This window comes from Capsicum annuum, chromosome 4 (genome assembly GCF_002878395.1).
Source record: "Capsicum annuum cultivar UCD-10X-F1 chromosome 4, UCD10Xv1.1, whole genome shotgun sequence".
In the NCBI taxonomy this organism is placed as follows: Eukaryota; Viridiplantae; Streptophyta; class Magnoliopsida; order Solanales; family Solanaceae; genus Capsicum; species Capsicum annuum.
This window is the reverse complement of record NC_061114.1, coordinates 137,493,921-137,516,307: the sequence shown is the minus strand read 5'-3', so window position 1 is coordinate 137,516,307 and position 22,387 is coordinate 137,493,921. Positions and strand designations below refer to the sequence as shown.

The 22,387-nt window shown below is 32.0% G+C and overlaps 1 pseudogene; it reads left to right on the top strand.

Moving 5' to 3' along the window:
* The window catches only part of LOC107868923, a 32,531-nt pseudogene that overhangs the window by 6,293 nt on the left and 3,851 nt on the right, over nucleotides 1–22,387 (top strand).

Genomic DNA, 22,387 nt, shown 5'->3' with positions numbered 1-22,387 from the left:
ATTGATCTACCAATAAGTTCCTACTTCATTGTTATGGCATTGATGACTCCAAAACACTATATTGATGTGCCAATGAGTTCTTACTTCATTGTTATTGCATTGATGGTCTATTTAAATGTCTCTTATTAATGTATCATTGTTTCAAAGTATCAAAAATGCGGTGGCGACCGAAATAACAATCTCAAAGATTAATTGAACTAAGTGATGGAAGTTCTCTCTTATCGGGTGGTATCCCAGGGGCATAAGCCTATCATGGTTCGATCCCTATTTATGTGTTTATGGGTGGTATCCCAGGGGCATAAGCCTATCATGGGTCGATCCCAGTTGATATGTATTGGAGGAAGCCTAATGGTCACAGTACAGTACAGTAATGATTACAAAAATGATAAGAACGAAGGTAAAATGATTGAATAAATACAATGTATAGGTTGTCACAAGTTCTAGTAAGTGTGGTCCACTCCTATTATGATTTATTCACTTGTTTTTGATTTCTATTGAGCTCCTATATCATATGTGATTATCTATAGCTTTACATACTCAGTACATATTTCGTACTAACGTCCCCCACGGGGAACCTGCATTTCATGCTGCAGGCACAGGTATCTCAGCTCATACACCGCATAAGTAGGAGCCAGGATATCCAGCTGCTTTTGGTGAGCTCCAATTTGCTTCGGGGCTTTCCATGTCATATCAAGTCACTTTTGGTATTGTATAGAAGTTAGTTATATGGCGGGGTGTGTCCCGACCTTAGTTAAACTCTGTGTATTGTTTAAAGGCTTTGTAGACCTAATGTACAGTCAAGGTGGTGTTTTCTTAATAGACGTGATGGCTCCAATGGCCAAGTATTGTATATACATATATATGTGTGCTGGAGCTTATACAGGTAATTATTTTCTTTTATATGTGACATGATACTGTCCGAATTTCGGGTTGTCATAGAGGTATGCATGGGAAGTATAAGGTTATGAGCTGGTTCTCCTGGGCCTCCTCGGTTATGGGTGCCAGTCTGCCCCAATAGGATTTGAGGCATGACAAAAAGTCATCACATAACATCTTAAACATTCACCAACTCAGATTCTTCTAACACTAATCATTGATATCTCCAATCCTTTAATGGATCATACCACTTCTGTCATAGTCTACCAGCATCACGACTCTAAACTTATATTTCTAAACTATGAGAATCAAGATTATGCAAAAAAGATCAACATCATTAATCATAACTCCATAACTTAGCTATAAAGAATACCGCATATTATCTAACTAGTCTTTCTCCACCTAGAAACTCAACGATACTAGTAACCACACAACATGCAATGATCCTTGAAAATAATGTAGCCCCATAGCACCTTGGGCATACTTCTTCATCATACTTACAACATTAGACTTGATTATGAATCAAATAAACTTAAGACCTTGTATACAATGTTCAAGCCTACTAGATCACTTTCACACAACTAACACCCATCACATCAATTTATTATATCCACCTTGATCACAATCTACTATTCCAACTTAGTGTCTAGTTGTAGCTATGATGAACTACCACTTCATACAATATTCTTACATGCCAAAACATCTGGAAACATTAATCCGCCAAAACTTCATAATAGTAAGGATCAATCACAATCCTATGATCTATCTTATTTAAAATCCATTAACACATCTTCCTTCTACACATCATTACTATCTACCCCTTTTATACAACTAAACTTAGTTTATAGCTCCATAAGTCCCAACTAAACTCCCTCTTGCAACCTCAGGGGCATTAAAATTAACACCACTTATCTACTAAGTTCCTTCATCAATAACCTATAATTTCCTTACATGACAAACACTATCAACAACTCTTTTCATACTTCAAGTAAACAACAATTTGCCTTAACTAATAACTCCTTCTCTACCTTATCTTATACTAAACTAACATACAGGGACGTATCACTTCATTACTAACTCAATCATATGCAAAAAAATTCGGCCATACATATATTCAATAAATCGCCCTTACCACTTTTCTTACCATTACGCCACTAAACCCCAGTTCCAACGAACACAAGAATAACAAGATGGACAATAAGTTGCTAGTGAATCGAAATAGGCCCTACACAATCCACTAGACTTTGATTTTTGTGTTTTGAACAAGAAATGAGATGAATGACAAGGAAACTATGCAAGTGAATCGAAAGAGCCTCACACGGCTTCACTAGACTTTCAGTTTCAATGACACAATAATAACAAGATTACAAGAGATAAAAACTTGGCACACATTATTCCATGATCTAAGAATACACATCTTACTCTGTAAAAAAAATCTGAGTCAAACACTCCCCCTACAGACTACCATACAATCAACACATGCTACTAGTTACCATATCACTATAAATGGTAAATCATTCTCAAATATCAGTTATTCAACTAAACATATTTATCTTTACAAAAGTCACCCTTACTCTGATTTCTAGCCTTGTGACTTCATATCACCAACTTCTTGGTCCAATATCACTACCAATAGGTCATGACACCGTCACTTTAACTTATACAACTACTCGGGTGGAAATACAGTTCCAATATTTGGCTACACATCATTCCCCCTGAAGCATGACTCTTGCAACATAAATTTTAAAAAGGACTGAATACACTTAATATTGTAGGCTGAAAAGCATAATTTCATCAGAATCAAAGTTCACACTAAAATCAATACACCTTGGAGTACTAACGGTCTATTCTCAAGTCCATGCACAAATTTTAAACTTTTATATGACTTAATCAGAAAGGACCATACAATTTAGACTCTAGATTTCTGCACCTGAATTACCCCAAGAATAAGACATATCGAAGCACATCAAAGTAAGAAAAGAACTGGGATAACTTTAATTCTATATGGGCAACACCGTGGCATGATTTAGAGTATGTAAAAGGGATATTCTGACTCCATAGCACGAACTAGAACATGAAAAAAGAGAGACATTCCTAAGAGTCTAGTAGCCTCCTGCCTATAAGTGTGGTGCGCTACATACCCATAAACAAGACTCTACCTAATCAGATTTCCCAAACACCCTGGGACCATGAATCGTGCTTTGATACCAAGTTTGTCACGACTCAAACTGGGGCCCTGGCCGTGAAAAGCATCCCAAACCATGAAGGCTCGAACGCCCTTCTCTCTCTGGTAATCATGCATAATATTCATAAGTTATAATAAAAGATGCGGAATTATAAATCATCACGAAAACATGGTCATACTCTGAGTTTAATTAAACTATGAAAAATGAAATCCAATATGAACTACACAATATCTGAACCAGTCTGCAAAATCTCTACTACATCTGAAAATGATAACTGTCTAAAATTTGGACAAGGCCTCCAGTGGACCTAAATCAAAATAAATAACATAATCTAAAAGACGTAGGATTTCTTGAATAAAGAAGGTTCACAAACTACATGCATCACTGTTGTCTAAAAACTCTACGGCCTAGCAGGACCTCTGAACTAAGCTTTAGACCCTGGGAGGAAGTGGTGTCAATACAAATGTACTGGAACGCAAAGTAATCCAAAATAAAGCTTTTATATAAATAAAATAATGTAGAGCAATTTTTCCAAACATCATACATAAAATAGTTTTCAAAACACATGAGCATCATTTTGATAATCATAAAACCCTTTTTGTCAAAGTAATTTTTGATCTTCGTATTACTTCTGAGTTAGGTGGTACGCCCCTACAAGTTTAAAACCGCACGGGCTATATGGAGTTAGCCATTGACTCGGTGGGGAAGCCCCCAACCCAAGTGTGCCGCAAGGGTGAGAGTGTCTGAGTCTAATACGCCACAGGGCACTAGGTCAGCGTAATATAATATACTTGAATCGGCAAATCATGGTTTTGAAAAATGAGTTGTCTGAACTCCTGCCTTCTTTGGGGGACCACCTAACATCTCTTTATGCCCAATTTTATCCATTTCTAAACATATATCATCCTGATATTTTAAGTCATGAAAATCTGGTTTCTATGTTTGTCTGAGTCTGTTATGACATTATTTATTTTGGTATCGTCATACCAAGACTTGCAAGTTGTAATTCTGAGCCATAATGCATTAAGCATAATTCTTTCATTGAAACTCAATTCAGACCACCCAACATTTGCAATAGTATGAGATGATTTCATGTTCCGAAACATAAGTCAAAACTATGCAATAATTCTTCAAACATATGGTGGTCATGTGCTTTTGGAAAGACCATACACTCTTTCATTATATGTATATTCAATATTTATCAACATGCATAACCCTTTTTTTTTTCAAAATCATATTCAAGTCATAAGATAAATCAAGACATTTCATATCATGATCTTCAAGATGCATTTCAAAACAATCCATAGTATATCATGATTAAAGAAAAATCATAACAAGAGAGGGGTTTTTAATGAGTTACGCTCTCAATTCAATCATCAATCTTTAAATGTGTGCTTACATATATATTCAATTTTCAATCAATTTGGGAAAAGGTCTGAAGACAAAAACAATACCGCCAAAACTTCTAAAACATGATTATATTCATAAATCTAAAACTCCATTATTAAAATCATGATTTCTATGCCCATGAGATTTTAGGAAAATCCTGCGTACCTTAATTCATGACTCTTGAATGAACTCCTGCTTTAGGGATGCTATTCGAACAATTGATGGGTGCTTCTTGTAGCCCTAGTAATAGGGATTTCGAATCTCAAAGAATTATTGAAAACCCACAGTGAAATCTTAGGATATTTGGGTTTTTAGTTTGAAATTCTAGAGAGAGTTTCTTATAATTTTTTTTAAGAAAATATGAATAATGTGGTCACTTAGGAGAAAAATTCCATGTTTAAGCTGATAAGGGGAGTGAAAATTATCCAACATACCCTTAATGAGATGGAATAGAATATAAATAGGAGCCTAATTTTATGGGCCACCGCGATGCGTCACTATTACAGTGGCTCACTGGAAAATGACAAATAGGATTCTTGGGGTCACTGCGATGTGGAGCCATCGCATTGTCCCACTGGTTTGGACCTGAAACTTCAGCGCGATGCACCACAATCGCACTAGGCTATTGGAATTTGACAATTTTTAAATAGACTACTTCCGCGATGCGCCAGGTACCGAAATGACGATATGTTTTTACTAGGACTAAAATTATCCATAACATCTTGCCCGGGTATCGGATTTGGGCAAATCTTATATCGACGGAAAGCTCATTAAATTTACCACACTACATAATTGATTAACATGGAAAATTTGTATAGGATTTATGGATTTTGGATCATCTATGCATAGAGATAATGGTTTCCATTCTATCCCAAAATACGGGGTGTTACACAACTACCATGGCATGCAGATTTATTTTGGCTTGAAAGAGTTTGCCATAGTGACGGGCTTGAGATACGATTATCCAAAAGAGCCTATCACCATGAAAACACTATGAGAAAGGTCCAACACAAGCAGGACAGCCAAACCACCACCATCAAATAGTGGTAAGGCATTGTCCCAACGACCACCCGCCAAAACCAATAAACACAAGAAAAAAATAGATGGGTTGTTGGACATTGCTGGACGTGGGTGCAAAGACAATGAGTACAGAGAGCAGTTATGCTTAGTTTGGTTTTCCTATTTCCTTATATTGGTAAGAGACGTCAACAAAGTCTTAGAAGATGATTTGTTAAAACTTGCTGATGATTTTGAGAAATTCAATAATTATCCCTGGGGATATGATAGCTACTACTTGACTGCCAAATATTTACTGACAAAGCTATCCCCAAAGATGATCACATTATATGGCTTTCCTTGGGATTTTATGGTAAATTTAATCACTATTTGTTTACTTATCCATTCATTTATATTGAATAATTACTACGACTTTTTTATTGCTTGCCTCCTATTTAAATTTTTTAGGCATAGGCATTTAAAGTCATTTCTCACCTCCAAAAGCAGTTCAAGGATTACCCAAATGAGGTTTCTCATCCAAGGATCCTTAATTGGTTAGCTGCAAAGAGCAACATAAAAATTAAGGAGGCCGATCTCTTTAACCCTCTGAATAATGTAATACATCTTCTTTCAAGTTAAATAATTTGATTCAAAGAAAGATATTGAAACAAATGTGCTATCTATTACGACAGGTGGGTCATCTATTATAATAGATTACCTATCTACTACAACTGGTGTAATAAATGGGTAATCTATTACGACAAGTGATCTATATTTTACAACAGATTAACCATCTATTACTATAATTCTCTGAACCCGACTCAATAGATTACCCATCAACAATAACTTATGCAACAGATAGGTAATCTGATGTAACATATTGTTAATCTGTTATGATATACAGATCAACTGTTGTGACAGATAGACCATCTGTTGCATAAGTTGTCTGTGTTAACATGTAACCCAACTGACTGCAAATTATTCTATGATTTAAATGTATCTATTTTTTATAGGTTGTGCATCCGTGGATCGTGCTTACTGAGAAGGAGTTGGAGATGACTTCTTTTATTACTCTACATCTTGTTGATACAATAGCAGATGCAATGGCGGAGTTAATAAAAAAGGAATTGTCTGGAGTAACAGCTATAAGAAGAGCAGTTGGCAAAGTCATCGTAGTGTTGAGGATCTTCATGACCAAACTACTGTAGTAGATTCAGGTGCTTTTTCTGGGGGTATTGCTGGTGGAGTTGATGTTAGTGGCAGGCATACTGATGCTACTGCAGTCGTGAATTTGAGCATGTGATGCTTCAGAAAAAATAAATATGTCTAAAAACACACCTTTCATAGGTCCCTCTCACCATTACATAGGTTCCTCTCACCCTTACACCGGTCCCTGTTACCCCTCTTCACTCTCATATTCTTATTGCAAATGCGAAGAGTGCACGAAGAGCCAGGATAAACTCTTTGAAAAAATAGAGGCTATCACTAAAGCTGTTAAGAAATTAAAATCTAAGAGGTGTGTCATACCACCCAAGAAGGTGAGGGAGCCATACACTCCTACTGTAGTGGTTGGGAGGAAGAAAAGAGCAATTAGCCAAGTACTCTCCAATCAAAAATCCAAAAAATTATAACTCCTCCCTCTCCAAAAGTTGTTGAAGTTCAGGAGCTATTCAAAAAGGTGGACATATACATAGAACTTGGTGCCAAAGAGAAGTGGGAAGATTACCCCATCCATACCTTTTCCAACCAAGACTTTAGAAGTATGAAAGATATGTGTACGCAGTACGTGGACAAGGTAAGTTTACTTTTTCTAACCTAGCCTTCTAATCTACTTGTTATCTATTGAAATATATGTGTATTTTGGTGCAACTTGTGGTAGTTCTGTTGCAATATATTACCCATCTCTTGCATAATTTTCATTAGATGGGTATTCTATAAATAGATTAAGAGAACCCTCTGCAATAGATGAACTATCCGTTACATCTTTCACTATGTTTTCCTTCTTTACAATTAATAACCTATTTAAAAATTGACTTCTTATATCATAGTATGTTGAAGAAATTCTCTGCCTCATGAGGGGCAGATAATTAGCATACTCGAAAGCTTATGATGATATCAATAGGATAATGGACCTCGACTTCTATAAGAATCTCAAGGATAAGTATAATTATCTCAGTAAGCTAGCGTCAACTCCTAGTGGCAAGGGATTTCATTCATTACCTTTTGGGTTCTAATAGGATGAAGAAATAATTAAATATCTTTGAGGAGAGAGAGGCAAAATCCACATGGAAAGAGCTGGACCGAGGCAAAGAGGATTCTTGGAGTCATGAATATAGATGACATACATTATCGGACTATTGAGACACTTCTCCAGGAGGGAAATATCAAGGTTTATTACTATGACTTACCTGCCTTGGACAAAGTTAATTTTTTTTTACCTATATGCAGCCACTGTTGGAGTTGTTCCCCATTTTGTTGAGGAAGAGTAAACTGATGAATCATTTGCCAATGAAAGTATTGATGAAGCAGCCATGGAATTTTGAGGTCGAAACAAGGACATCGACCTTCCAAAAAATGAAACAGCTACCACTTGCGGGTCGCATGCTCTTGCACACATTGAATGTTTGCTGACCTGCACAAAAATGGTCGAGCCAATGACCTTTCTATGAGACAACTCTTTGGCAAACATACAAGAGATCTAGGCTTATGGGGTACTAACTGGATGCTTGGAACCTATGTATAAAGAAGAGCCTATGAAATAATAATTTGTTTACTTCAAGTCACTTCACGTTACATACTTGACATTACATACATGTAGTGAAAATTTTTTGTTGTCTGATGAAAGTTGAATTTCTTACAATGCAACAGATTGTCCATCTGTTGTATAATATATCTATCTGTTCTGGCAGATAGTCTATCTATTGTAATAGGTTGTTCATTTATTGCATTATGCTAATATTTCTAAGTCTTATCTGTTGCAACAGTGGGAAGACCTGTTTGATATTTTCCAATAGATGACCTCCATATTTCAACTTATGCCTAAATTTATTTGATATTTTCCAACAATTATACTTGAATATCCATGTGCTAAAAAACACTAAACCAGTAGCAAATATAAATACGCCACCATTAAAATTTCAGCAATTAGATTTGAATAAATACACGATTTGCTTGTGAAAGGTATCGTTCTTCATACCAATCAAAGTAATCACATCCACCCAACTTCTAACAAAAATAAGAACACAATTACAAAATATCTACATGTCAATAATTAATCAACTAATTAAATAAAAAAAATTACCTTTGAAATTTTACAAGTAAAAAACCTATGACCTGGATTTTGTTAAGTTTAAAAAGTCTTCAATAGAGCTTCATGAACACACTTACAATATCAAAAATCTTTATTGTCAAGATCAGTTGAAAAAAAATGAAAAAAATATGCAGAAAAACCAAATAGAAATAATTTGAAGAATTTGAATAGAGAAAAAAAGATGAAGAAGAAAAAGAAAATTTGGGAACTAAGGGTTAAATTTTAGGAAGAATATGAATATATAAGACAATGGGAGAAAAATAATCGTTGGGGGACAAATCAGATACCAAGTCAATAAAAATGAGGGTTCAAAGAGCCTTGGTTGTGTGAATCACACGCGAGCAGCCAATAGGATAAAAAGTGACAAACTAACACATTTGATGCCTATTTTATTTTAAGTGTTTAAAATGAACAATATCTACTTGATGCCTATTTTTATTTTAGGTGTTTAAAATAAACACTGTCGATGAGTTTCGCCTTTTTAATTTCAAGTCACTTCACTTTACATATAGTGGCAATTTTTTATGTCTAATAAAAGTTGAATTTTTATAATGTAACATATTTTCCATCTGTTGTAACAGATATTCTACCTGTTCTGACAGATAGTTTATTTGTTGCAATAGGTTAGTCATCTGTTGCATCATGTCGATGTTTCTATCAGAGTATATCTATTATAATAGGTTAGTTATCTATTGCATTATGTTGATATTTCTATCTAAGTCTATTTATTGCAACAGTGGAAAGACCTGTTTGATAATTTCCAACAGATTACCTACCTATTGCAACATATGTCTAAATTTGTTTGATATTTTCCAACAGATGTTTTATCTGTTGTAATAGATACAATATTTGTTGCAATATTTGAATCTAGTATGCCATTTCAATTAATAAGTTCAAATCTAAGAAAAAAATAAAATTTATAGACAATAAAATAAATCAAAGCCTTCAGAAATTACATGAAATAAATCAACAAATAAATGAAATATAAAAAAATTGTTATGGGTATAGATCTCAACAAATACATCAATAATTTAAGTATTGATGTGAAGACTTCCTAAGGAGGGGTGAGGTTATTACATTGACAGACTCGATCTATAAAGATCTACTCAATATGGACAAGTTGTTCTTTATCTGGTGCTATGGAATTCAGCTTTGGTCATCGTAGATCTTTAATGTCGCTTGCGTATGGTTTCTGTACTTTCTACTCTCTGTATTTCCATTAAAGAGTAGTATATTGTCAATGCTGTTCAGCAGTAGCTTCTACAGTGACATCCACCTGAAAAGCCAGAATTGGTCAATACTAATTACGAAGATACAAAAAACTAGAAAAGGATAACTCATTTGTTTTAAAAAATCAAATAGGTCTTTCTCCTGTTTTAAATTATTCCAAATAAATTATATTTCTGTTGCAACAGATGGATCAACTGTTGGGACAAATTATAACATGAGGAAGACCTGTATGATAATTTTCAACAGCTGAACCATCTGTTGTAATATATGACTCTTCTTTTGGAAAAATTGAAACGGTAAGAAGTCTTGGTTTAATTTGTCCCAACAGATAATCCATCCATTTCCGCAGATAGGTCATCTCTTGGTACAAATAAAATAGACAAGACATATGTTGCAATAGATACTTTATCAGATGCAACATATTAGTCAACTGTTACAACAAATGTACATATATGTTTGATAATTTTTAGCAAATGTGTCATCTGTTCAAACAAATATGTGTTTGTTTGTTAGTTGGAACATACTATATATATTCATCTTCTTAAGCTCGTGCTGCTCTCCTTTAGCCATTGTACATTGCTCAGTAGTGCAACATATGAATAGAGGAGTTGTAATTTCGCTTTTTTTGGATGCTTGATAATGCCTTGAAAATTACATTCCTTCTCATCTTAGCCTAAATCTCTAATGGAGTGGATGGATATAAAATTCTCTTTGATGGAATGAAATCTCTCTTAGATGTCAATTCTTTTACAGAAGCAGTTAATGCATTAATATCATTAATCATTACATCATGTTTCGCCTTGTAGTCTTGACATTTGCATGCAGAACTTTCCCTAGGAGAGGCAAAATTTGTATAACCAGTATGGTCATACTCATAATTCTTTGTTTTAAAAACTATAAGAGGGGCATCATTAGCACTAACAGCAGTACCACTACCACCACCAATAGCTCCATCACCGCTTAGACCATCAACAACAAAAACCCACCCTCCAAAATTATTTTTCTTATAATGGCTGTTGCTCCAAATAATTCTATTTTTTATCCTGTCAATGACCTTAGGGTTCGAAAAAGTTTGCATAGACCATAAAGTAATAAAAAATAACATCTTCGACTCTCGATTGATCGGAACAAGCGACGGATGCACAATCTAACATAAATTATTACATATATTAGAATGATGATTAGATAATTCAAAAAAATCATTAATTAAAATAAAAACTTAATTATAATTACACTTACTGCATCCTTCGGGGGGTTGAAGAGATCAAGAAATTTTATATTTTTATCCATTTTGGCCAACAACCAACTCAAGATTCTTGGACAAGAAACTTCTTCTTGGTAGTTCATTTATTGTCTCAAATAAGGAATGGCTTTGAACGCCCAAGCCTATAAAATTACGCCAATAAATCAAAAGTATTATTGAATAAAAAAATAAATAATGTCATGATAAAATAAATATTTATCATGAAAGTCCATGGAAAGCCATATAAGTTGACTGTCTTTGGCGCTAATGGAGTCAACAACTATTTGACAGTTATTTTGAAGCTTTCATAACCTTAAGGATAGCTATTAAAGCCTCAAGATCCTCGGAGAGCTTTATTAAACCAACTCTTATGTTGTTGTTAACGTCTCTCGTCCAAAGAATATTATGTATAAACCAAACCAAGAACAATGATTGCTTGTGTTTCTTTGAAATTCTCTTACCTTTCAACACTTCTATTAAATTTTTATTTTTGAAGCTTGGACCAACAATGGACAAGGTCATCACAATCACTCGACATACATTTGTCTTTTTTGGGTGTGCGGGGTATTTTTTTGAGGTTAGAATAGGTATAACTTGAGAAGGAGAAGCAGGATAATATTTTAGTCCAGTAACTACCGCTTACTCCTTCCAACCAAAACGAACAGGCATGTCACAGTAATTTATCCGCACCTCATCTATCTTATCTTTGATTTCATACATAAATCTACGTTTGAGAAGTTCACATACTATTTTCATCTGGAAACGAGCACTATTGTCCTCTGGAAAATCAAGATATTTCCTAAAGCAGATGTCCCCGAAATAAGTATCCAATTTTTGTTCTCGAAGTATTTTTTTGAAGGTTTTGAAAGATTTTCCTATGGCTGACTTAACCACGAAATCACCCGTTAAATCTATGGTACCATTACACTGCATTCTCATATGATAACGATCAATCATGAAGGTTTTGACCAACTCTTCAATGGAAGGACTATTAGTATTTGGATTATCTCTTTTAAAATATTCCTCCTCCTCATGTTCATTATATTCTGCTCCTGATTGAGATAACACTTGTAAAGCAAGCTCATACAGTAGTGGATGTAGCCTAGCTGCTTCACTTGTTCCTTTACTTGGACTTTTGGGAGCCATATAATCTAAAAATAACAGGAACATAAAATAGATTATAATTGAATAATGCATCGCTAAAAAGGGATAATAGTATATCTAATATGTACAATAGTAAAATAATAGTTCTAGTAGATTACATATCTGTTGCATTAGATAGGTTATCTGTTGCAACTTATCACCAATCTATTACAACGAATGAGTAATCCGTTGGAAATAATAAAAATAGATCACTCATTTGTTGTACCAGGTAGGTTATCTGTTGCAACTTATAACCAACCTGTTGCAGCGGATGAGTAATCCATGGAAATAATAAAAATAGATCACCCATCTGTTGCACTAGTTAGGTTATCTGTTGTAACTTATAACCAAATTATTACAGCGGATGAGTAATCCATTGGAAATAATAAAAACAGATCACTCATCTGTTGCACCAGGTAGTTTATCTGTTGTAATATATAACCAACCTGTTGCAGCATATGAGTAATCCATTAGAAATAATAAAAACAGATAACTCATCTGTTGCAAAATGAGTTATTTGTTGGATCAATATTGTTTAGATTTCTTCCAAATAGAAGAGTCATCTGTCGCAACAGCTGAATGATTTGTTGTATCAGATGTTTTATCTGTTGCATCATATGGTTCATCTGTTGCGCCAGATGGTTTATCTGTTGTGCTTGATGGTCATCTGTTGCGTCAGTTGGTTCATCTATTGCAACACCATTTTTACCAAGAAAAATAATAAATCAACCCAACAACACCAACACAACATACACACATACTAAGAACATCAACGGTGACAATAAATTACCAATAAATCGAATCAGCAGTTCGATAATAAGAACTAGAATAACTACAAAAATTATATTTCACACCGGAAAGAGTAGAGAAGAAATGCCAAAAATTAGAATTTTATTTAGTCTATATTTCAAATTTAAGCAAGAAATATTGAAATTGTTAATCAATACTAGAAAAGAAGTTGACTCAAGTTCCCCTGTTTCTTCATAACTAAAATATATAATTTTTTACCTGTGAAAGAAGAAATGAAACGATGAAGAACTAAAAATTTTATCGCCAAAGAACACTTCTTGTCATGTCGATTGACGGTTGAAAGTAAAAAAGGAACTCATCCAGCTATTTGTCGCTGAAGGTTGAAGTCGCAGGGAATTAAAGGTAGAAATTTTACAGAACTGTTGGTTAGGAGAGAGTTGAAAGAGACTGTCAGAGAGAGAGAGATAAGAGACACAGTTGATTTGAAAAGGAGAGGGGTTTAGGTTGATTTGTATTTTCAAAAAGGTTAGAAAGTTTTGAAAATATTAATCAAGTCCACAATTAACTTAATCAAGTTTCCTATTTATGTTTGACCTTTTAATTTGGTCAATGACACCAATCCTTCATTCAAGACTATTCAAGACTTAAAAGACACCTTTCCTTCAATTTTCTCATAAAACATGCTATAAAACCAAACTAAAGTGATAATCCCTTCGTCAAAGAATCTCAATACTACACCAGCAAAATGAACTTTGATATATCAAGTCCCTCTTGGTCAATGTCATCAATCCTTCATTCAAGACTATTCAAGACTTAAAAACACCTTTCCTTCAATTTTCTCATGGAACATGCTATAAAACCAAACCAAAGTGATAATCTTTCATCAAAGAATCTCAATACTACATATACCCTTTTGTCACTATCTTAATTCTTAATAGTCCCTATTCATTTCAATTTATAGAAAGATATTCAACTGAAATGGAAGTTTTTTTTTAGAATATTTGTGATAAAAATTAACTATAAATATTTATGCCTTATAAATTACTCTTTTCAATTTAAAATAGTTGAATTTCTGACACATCTTTTATGATTCAAGATGAATAATTTTTTCTAAGCTTCAAGAAACATGAATTAATTTTTTCAAATTACTCTTCACTTTAATAACTTTTTTAACTATTTAAAATTTTAAGAAAAGTTCAAACTCTAAAAAGAACAAAATGATATTACTAACAAATTACTTCTTGATTAACGTAATTAACTAACTTTTTATAAGGGTATGTCAGACTTTAAAAATTTACTAGTTTAAAGTACGTGCTTTGCAAGTGATATTTATTCTAAGGATTTTTATATATTAATATAGCATACATACATTCCACGTGAGTTTTTGATTATTAGTAAGAAAAGTGTACAGACGTCTCTAATCAGTAGTAAGGTACAAAAAATATTTAACCAAAAGAATATAAACAACAAGAAAATTCGTACATTAGCTATAATTTGAGACATCCAAGTCTATACAAAGTTGGTGAAAGTAGAATTTCGACTCGATCCAACCTATAACAAAAAAAAGGACCATATATAGTTTGCAACAAACTAAAAAGATATCAATTACAATCTTCATCTAGAGAAAAAAACTTACTAAGGTTTCAACAAAGCAGTGTAGCTCACTGCATATACCCTCCAACTATATATGTAATAATAGCTATTTTTCAAAACTATGACATACAAAAAAAATTCATGTAATTAAGAGATTTAAATTACGTCAAGCTAATACTTTATGCATGTGATAATAGCTGATGAACACCTACAAATTAATATAAGCATTAGACCTTATATATTTTAATTGAATATTATGCTTAAAAAGTAAAACATAGTCTTCAATTTATATTTATAACATTATAGATAATTGCATGTGTATATATCATCTCAATCACTAAAATATTGTATATTAGAGCAACAAATTTTCTAAACTAACAATAAATACTAAAATACATGTAAATTTTCTTACCATGATAATAGAGACAGTAGCAATGCCAATGAAGTAGAACAAATCTCTCTTCTTGCGTGTAAGATCTGGATGAATTCTTCCTCTAAAATATTAATTGTTCCTCAAAAAGATTAAATAGAACATATGTAGAACTATTATTTTTTAGGGTTTAGAGTCCAAATCCCAATCTAATATGGTAGTGTACGTGTAATTATTATTATAGCAAACAATTGATGCTCTTTATTATTTGTTTAATTAAGGAAAATATTTAATAACAGAAAATTCTATAATTCTTTAATTTTGAATGTTTTAAATTTAATTAATAATAAGGAAAAAAGTGAAAAGACGCTTGTGTCTATTACAGAGTCTTTTAATGAAGAAAAAAATGTCCAAATCACTTTTCTAAGGTCTTCATACTTTTAGTATATTATATAGATATATAGATATATATAGATATATAGATTATAGATGAATAGATTTTGTTTTGATCGAAAAGAATATCTAACAAAGAATAAAATAGTTTAAAAATTAAATTATTACTTAATATAAAAACATCATTTTTTTAAAACGACTAAGAAGAAAAAAAATATCACCAATCAATAAAGTATTTCTTTTAAATAAATACTTGTTTTCTAATGAGCCCTACTATTCTACTAAAATACACTTCCCCACCATATCTTTGATTCTTTATTTTAACAGCTAATAAAAACCAAGTTCCATTCATTCACCTCTCTAATTAAAATTTATATCTAACAACTTGTATTTTTCTCACTGTGCAAAAAATGAGGAAAATCAGATAACAAATTCTGATCAATCTGAACCAATACATGTTGACTTATTTTCATCATCATCGTCGTCATCATTATCATTATCGAAATCCTCTTCGTTTTACTCGCAACCAAGTTTACATAAGTTCCTTCTTTAGCTCCGCCTTCAAATCATACACAATTTTTATCCAACACCTTATGTGCATCACTCTACCTGTCATCCTCCTTTTTTTGCTTAGTACTTTCCAGAAAACACATATACTCTAGAACTTTCAGCGGAGAAATTCTTTGATGGAATAGAGAAGATCATTATTCGAAGGTAGTTGCACAGATACATAATAAAAGCTCTATCAAATTAATAGATATTATCGGAGATAAAATCTTCAGTGCACACTAAGATCACAAAATTCGCGTATAGAAAATTGACAATAATGACAACGAAAATAATTACAAGTGCTTTGCCACTTTACCAATGTTTAATGATCGGTTTATGAGATTATTCAGTGTGAAAAACTACGTTGAAATTCGTAGACATAAGAAGTGTACATGGGTTCATCATGTTGATACAGTTTCAGCTTTACCTTTATCATTAGATAATTCTTTGCTTTACTCTGCTTCATGGGATAGAACTTTCAAAGTGTGGAGAACTTCGGATTTCAAATATGTAGAATCAGTCTGAAATGCTCATGACGATGCTATTAAAATAATAGCTTTATAAAAAATGGGTATGTTTAGAATCCATTCATGTAATTGAAAAATTGTTCCTATCATGGAGTTTTTCAAATTCTACTAGTGAAATCGGAAACTTTATCATAAAATTTCATGATAATTACTATCTTTTTAAAGACTGAATCAAAAAGTAGCTAGTAGGTGTTATTTCTAATGGATGGGTCACCTCAAGTTTGGAATCAAAATAGGTTAAAACAATGATCGGTCATGATTCAATTAACTCAAAGTTGCATGAATCAAAATAGGTTAAAAAATGGACTAGATAACAGTTGTTTTAACCTGTTTTTGATTTGATTATTTGATGGATCGTTTTGAATCTAACATGGAAGTCAAGTATGGTAGAAATCAAGTATTAAATATCACGTATATGATCTCTGTGGTTAGTAGTAGTATTATTTTTGGTATATTATCTTACTAGTTCCTACTTCTCACTCTTAGTTTTCTAGTTACTGTTTGTTGTCTTGTATGCTTCTGTTCTCTTACTATCTTGCTATTGCATATGCCTTTATAAATATTAGTCATATGTTTTTTCTCTCTTTGACCTAAGGGTCTTTTGGAGACAAAGTAGCCTCTTTACCTAATAAGGTAGGATCGGGTAAGGTTAGACTCTACCTTGCCCTCCTTGTTAAAGGATCTTGGCTATGTAGATGTCATTGTTTTTCCTATTTGGTTAAGTCAAGAAATAAATCATAATACATTCGAATAAGTAATTACTGTTTCTATTTTTTTTGTTGATTTTGGTGTAGGTATATTTACAAAGGTTCCGCAGACATGAGGATCAAACTATGGAAGAGATTAGAACAAGGGGAAAAGCACATACACACACTTGTGGAAACACTAGAAAAATACAAATCAGCTGTAAATGCTTTAGCACTTAGCACATATGGATCAATTTTATATTCAGGTGCTTGTGATAGATCCATAATTATATGGGAAAGAGAAAAGGGCATAAATGGTCCCTCATCTATAACAGAAAGTCATATACCTCCATTAGATTTTCTCTATCACTAATTTCTCAATTGTTTCTCTCTTGGACACCTTATCCTCAAATTTCTCTCGTAAAACAATAGCTTAAAGTACAAAAAACAGCAGTTTGCATCAAACTTAACTAAATTACAACACTAAAATACTCAAAAAGTCACCAAACTACACAAAAAAACTACGTCAACTATCACCAAGCTGCACCAAAAACTATGCCAAACTACATAAAAAAATGCATTAAAAACGTCAATATACTGCACCAAAAACAGCAGTAAACTGCAACAAAAAATGTCAATTTTTTTTTTTACAAGATTAGAAGGTTGTCTATTCAACATGAAACTACTTGATGCATAACCTCGTAAACTTTTGCATTGAAATCTAGTTCAACCTTCAAACTTTTTCAGCCACAGAACTAGTGTTGATATTAAAAAATGTTCATAATGCTGAGATAATATACTAACAAAAAATAATTAAAAAAAAGCTAAAGCACATGATCAATCAATTAACAATAGTACTATTCACCTTCTCAGCTTGAAAGTGGATAGCATACTTCCCCAAATCGAGTTAATTCGATAGACTGATTATGATGTCCAAGCTACTGTCTTTTTTAGTTTTAAGCTATTTTCTGACAAAAGAAATTCAACGAAAAGGTGTCGAAGAGAGAAATAATGAAGGAATTAATGATGGAGAAAATCTAATGGACGTGTGAATTTTCATTTGTATAAACGCCATGTTGTTTGTATAAAAATATACAAAGGTCAAACTTGTTAAGTTTTTGAATAGTTAAAGGATTAAAACTGATAAGTTTATATTTAAGGGACTATTTTAGACTTACTCCTATAGATAAGGGATAATTTATACCCTTTTCACGTATGGAAAAAAGATAGTGGTGGAATGGTGGTAAGTGGAGCTTTAAGAGAGGATACCAAGGCCATTTTATGTTTAGCTGTGGTAGCAGATTTGGGGTGTAGTGGATCAGCTGAAAAAACAGTGAGAATATGAAAAAAGGGAATTGGAAAAATTTATTCGTGTTTGGCTGTTTTGGAAGGAAATAAAGGTCCAGTCAAATGTTTGACTACTAGTTTTGATAGTAATAGCAGTAGTAGTAATAATAGTAGTAAAGTAAAGGAATCCAATTTTTATTTCATCTAGGAAAAGTCATATTTTTCTCAACATTCTTTGTCATTTAATCCAATAACGTTCCGTTAGATAGGAAATTTTTTTATAAATACTGATAACTTCCGGATAGAGTATTAGAACGAAAAGATCCATTAGATAATGAACTATTAGTTCGAAGCCTCTCCGACGATTAATGAACAATTCGAAGTGTTTTTCTTGAGTATTCTTGATAAACCAGCATTTATATGTAGATGTTTTAGATGTACACATTTTGCGCGTATATCTGTTCAATAAATATATGATTAATGTAAAATGTTAATTATGTATAATTTATATTTTATTTATAAATTCACGAAAGTAATTAAAATTTTATGAAAATAAACATCTAATGAGTACTAAAACATAAGCAAGAAATGCCTATTCTAGAATCTACAAGATTGCAACTTCACAAAATAAATTCCATAACATGTCAGTCAAATACAAACTAAATTGGAAAGGAAAAACAATAAAGCAGAACTTAAAATTTAAAGATAAATAATAAATTGCATATTTAAAAAAGCGAATAATGAATTCTACTGGCATTTTTGAAATTTCAAATACCCTCATCTACTCACAATATGAAAACACTCATCAATTAGTAATGTATTCACACTTCAACATGATGAAGGACCTCGGCTCAAGAAAAAATAATCCAAATTCGTTCAGTAAAGAAGTAATTAGAGAAGTACAATTAAAAATAGATAATAATAAAATAATAGATGATAACAGAATAGAAACTATAATAAAACAATATGTTCGGCAACTTTATAATTTCAAATACTCTCAACTACTCACAATATGAAAACACTCGTCAATTAGTTAAATTTTCACATTTCAGCTTGATGAAGAACCTCAACTCAAGGAAATATAGTCCAAAGTCGTTAAAAAAAGAAGTAATTACTGAAGTACAATAAACAAACAATAATAACAAAAACAGTAGATAGTAACATAGTAGAATACAACCAGATAATATGACAATATTGAGATATCAAACCAATATGATCAATCTAATCTTTATAAAAAAAATTGTCAAAGTCATTCATCTACCACCTGTATCAAGCAAAACATGACATTAGAAACACATCAAATCATAACACCAACGAACAAATGAATAATACAATGCATATAAAACAAAAGCATAGAAGAATATTAGTTGAAGAACGTCTAATAATTTAACTTTAACAATATAAGTAATATTGGTAAGCATTAGAAATAAAATTCAATACAAACTCGCTTGTAATGAACACAAAAGCTCAATCACATTCTCCACATGAATTTTTCTCACCCGCTCAAACATATTAAAGAATCAATCAATAATGACTTATACCATTTATATTTTTTAAAGAACATGTAATAACTCTGATAAAAACTTTTCTCATTGTTGAATTTTTTTTTTGTTAATTGAAATTATTATGGGACTTTTCTTTCCATCGCCTTTTATATAATATCATATATAAATCTTTTTTCGATTTAATTAGAGAAACAATTTATTTGGGATAAACTTTATTTTTCAAAATAAATAAAAATAACAATTTTCAAAAGAATTTTAAAAACATGAGTATTATTGTCCTATATATGAATATGTTACTTATTTTAATTATGTATATTAAATATAGCTTCTTCAATATCATTGTATTCCTATTCAAGAATACTTTTATGAACTTTTTTTTCTTTGCTTTAATTGACATAATCTTTAATTTAGAGTTTTTATAAAGTGGCATTAATCTCCTTAGCTAATTAAACTTTTCATATATATTCAAATTTTTTAGTTCTCCTAATATTTTTTACCATATAATTATTATTACTATATATTTTAGGAGTGTTTAATTTAATTAAATAATAATTGAAGGGAAAAAAAGATGATATTGTCTATTGCAGAGTATTTTAATAAAGGGCAAAAAATTTAAATCATTTTTTAAAGGTCTTCACACTTTTAATATATTATAGATATAGATTATAGATTATAGATTATAGATTATGGATATAGATTATATATATACATATATATATAAATATATGTATGTATATATGTACATATGTATATGTATATATGTACATATGTAGATGTATATATGTACATATGTGGATGTATATATATGTACATATATATATATATATATATATATACATATATATGTATACATGCATGTACGCATGCATGCATACTTCTTTAAAAAATAAAAGAGATAATACATCAAAACCCCCTTGAACTTGTCCCGATAACTTACTTTAACACTTAAACTTTACGGATAATTATTTACCCTCCTAAATCTTTTTGAAGTAATTATATACCACCTTAAAAAATAACACCACTCTCACTGCGGAGAGTGTATTACACTTGTGCCTTGTCAGCGCTACATCAGCGCCACATCAAAATTTATTTTAAAAAAAGTGACCCTACTAATTTATTTATAATACAATATTAAAAAAAAGAAAGAAAAAACTATCCCCCCTTCTGCCTACCCCGCCCCTATTCTTTCTTCTTCCGCCCCCACCCCCACCCCCACCCTGGCAACCTGCACCCCCACTCTAAAATCCATAATGATGAATTATGAAACAAAGCTTATCAAATTCAAACCAAACATCCAAATTTAGGTACGAAATTAAAATTTATGGATTAAATCAAACATGCAAATTTATCTTTATCGATTATGAATTATAAATATCCAATCATCCAAATTTGTTTGTTTATTCAAATTAAAACTTGCATCAACAATTAAATTTTTTATACATATTTTTTCTTGTAAAAATGATGAAATCTAATAAAAATAGAGATGGTGGATGTATATATATGTACATATATATATATATATACATATATATGTATACATGCATGTATGCATGCATGCATACTTCTTTAAAAAATAAAAGAGATAATACATCAAAACCCCCTTGAACTTGTCCCGATAACTTACTTTAACACTTAAACTTTACGGATAATTATTTACCCTCCTAAATCTTTTTGAAGTAATTATATACCACCTTAAAAAATAACACCACTCTCACTGCGGAGAGTGTATTGCACTTGTGCCTCGTCAGCGCTACATCAGCGCCACATCAAAATTTATTTTAAAAATAGTGACCCTACTAATTTATTTATAATACAATATTTAAAAAAAAGAAAGAAAAAACTATCCCCCCTTCTGCCTACCCCGCCCCTATTCTTTCTTCTTCCGCCCCCACCCCCACCCCCACCCTGGCAACCCACACCCCCACTCTAAAATCCATAATGATGAATTATGAAACAAAGCTTATCAAATTCAAACCAAACATCTAAATTTAGGTACGAAATTAAAATTTATGGATTAAATCAAACATGCAAATTTATCTTTATGGATTATGAATTATAAATATCCAATCATCCAAATTTATTTGTTTATTCAAATTAAAACTTGCATCAACAATTAAATTTTTTATACATATTTTTTCTTGTAAAAATGATAAAATCTAATAAAAATAGAGATGGTGGATTTGAAGAAGGAGAAAAGGAATTGGGTGGGGGGTGCGGGCTTCCAGGGGCAGAGGTAGGGGTGGGGTGGACTAGAGGTGAAAGTGTAAAAAAAAATAAAAGAAAGGGGTGTGGAGTGGGTGTAATGGTGGAGGTGTAGGAAAAATATAAAAGAAAGGGGTGAAGGGGTGTGGGGG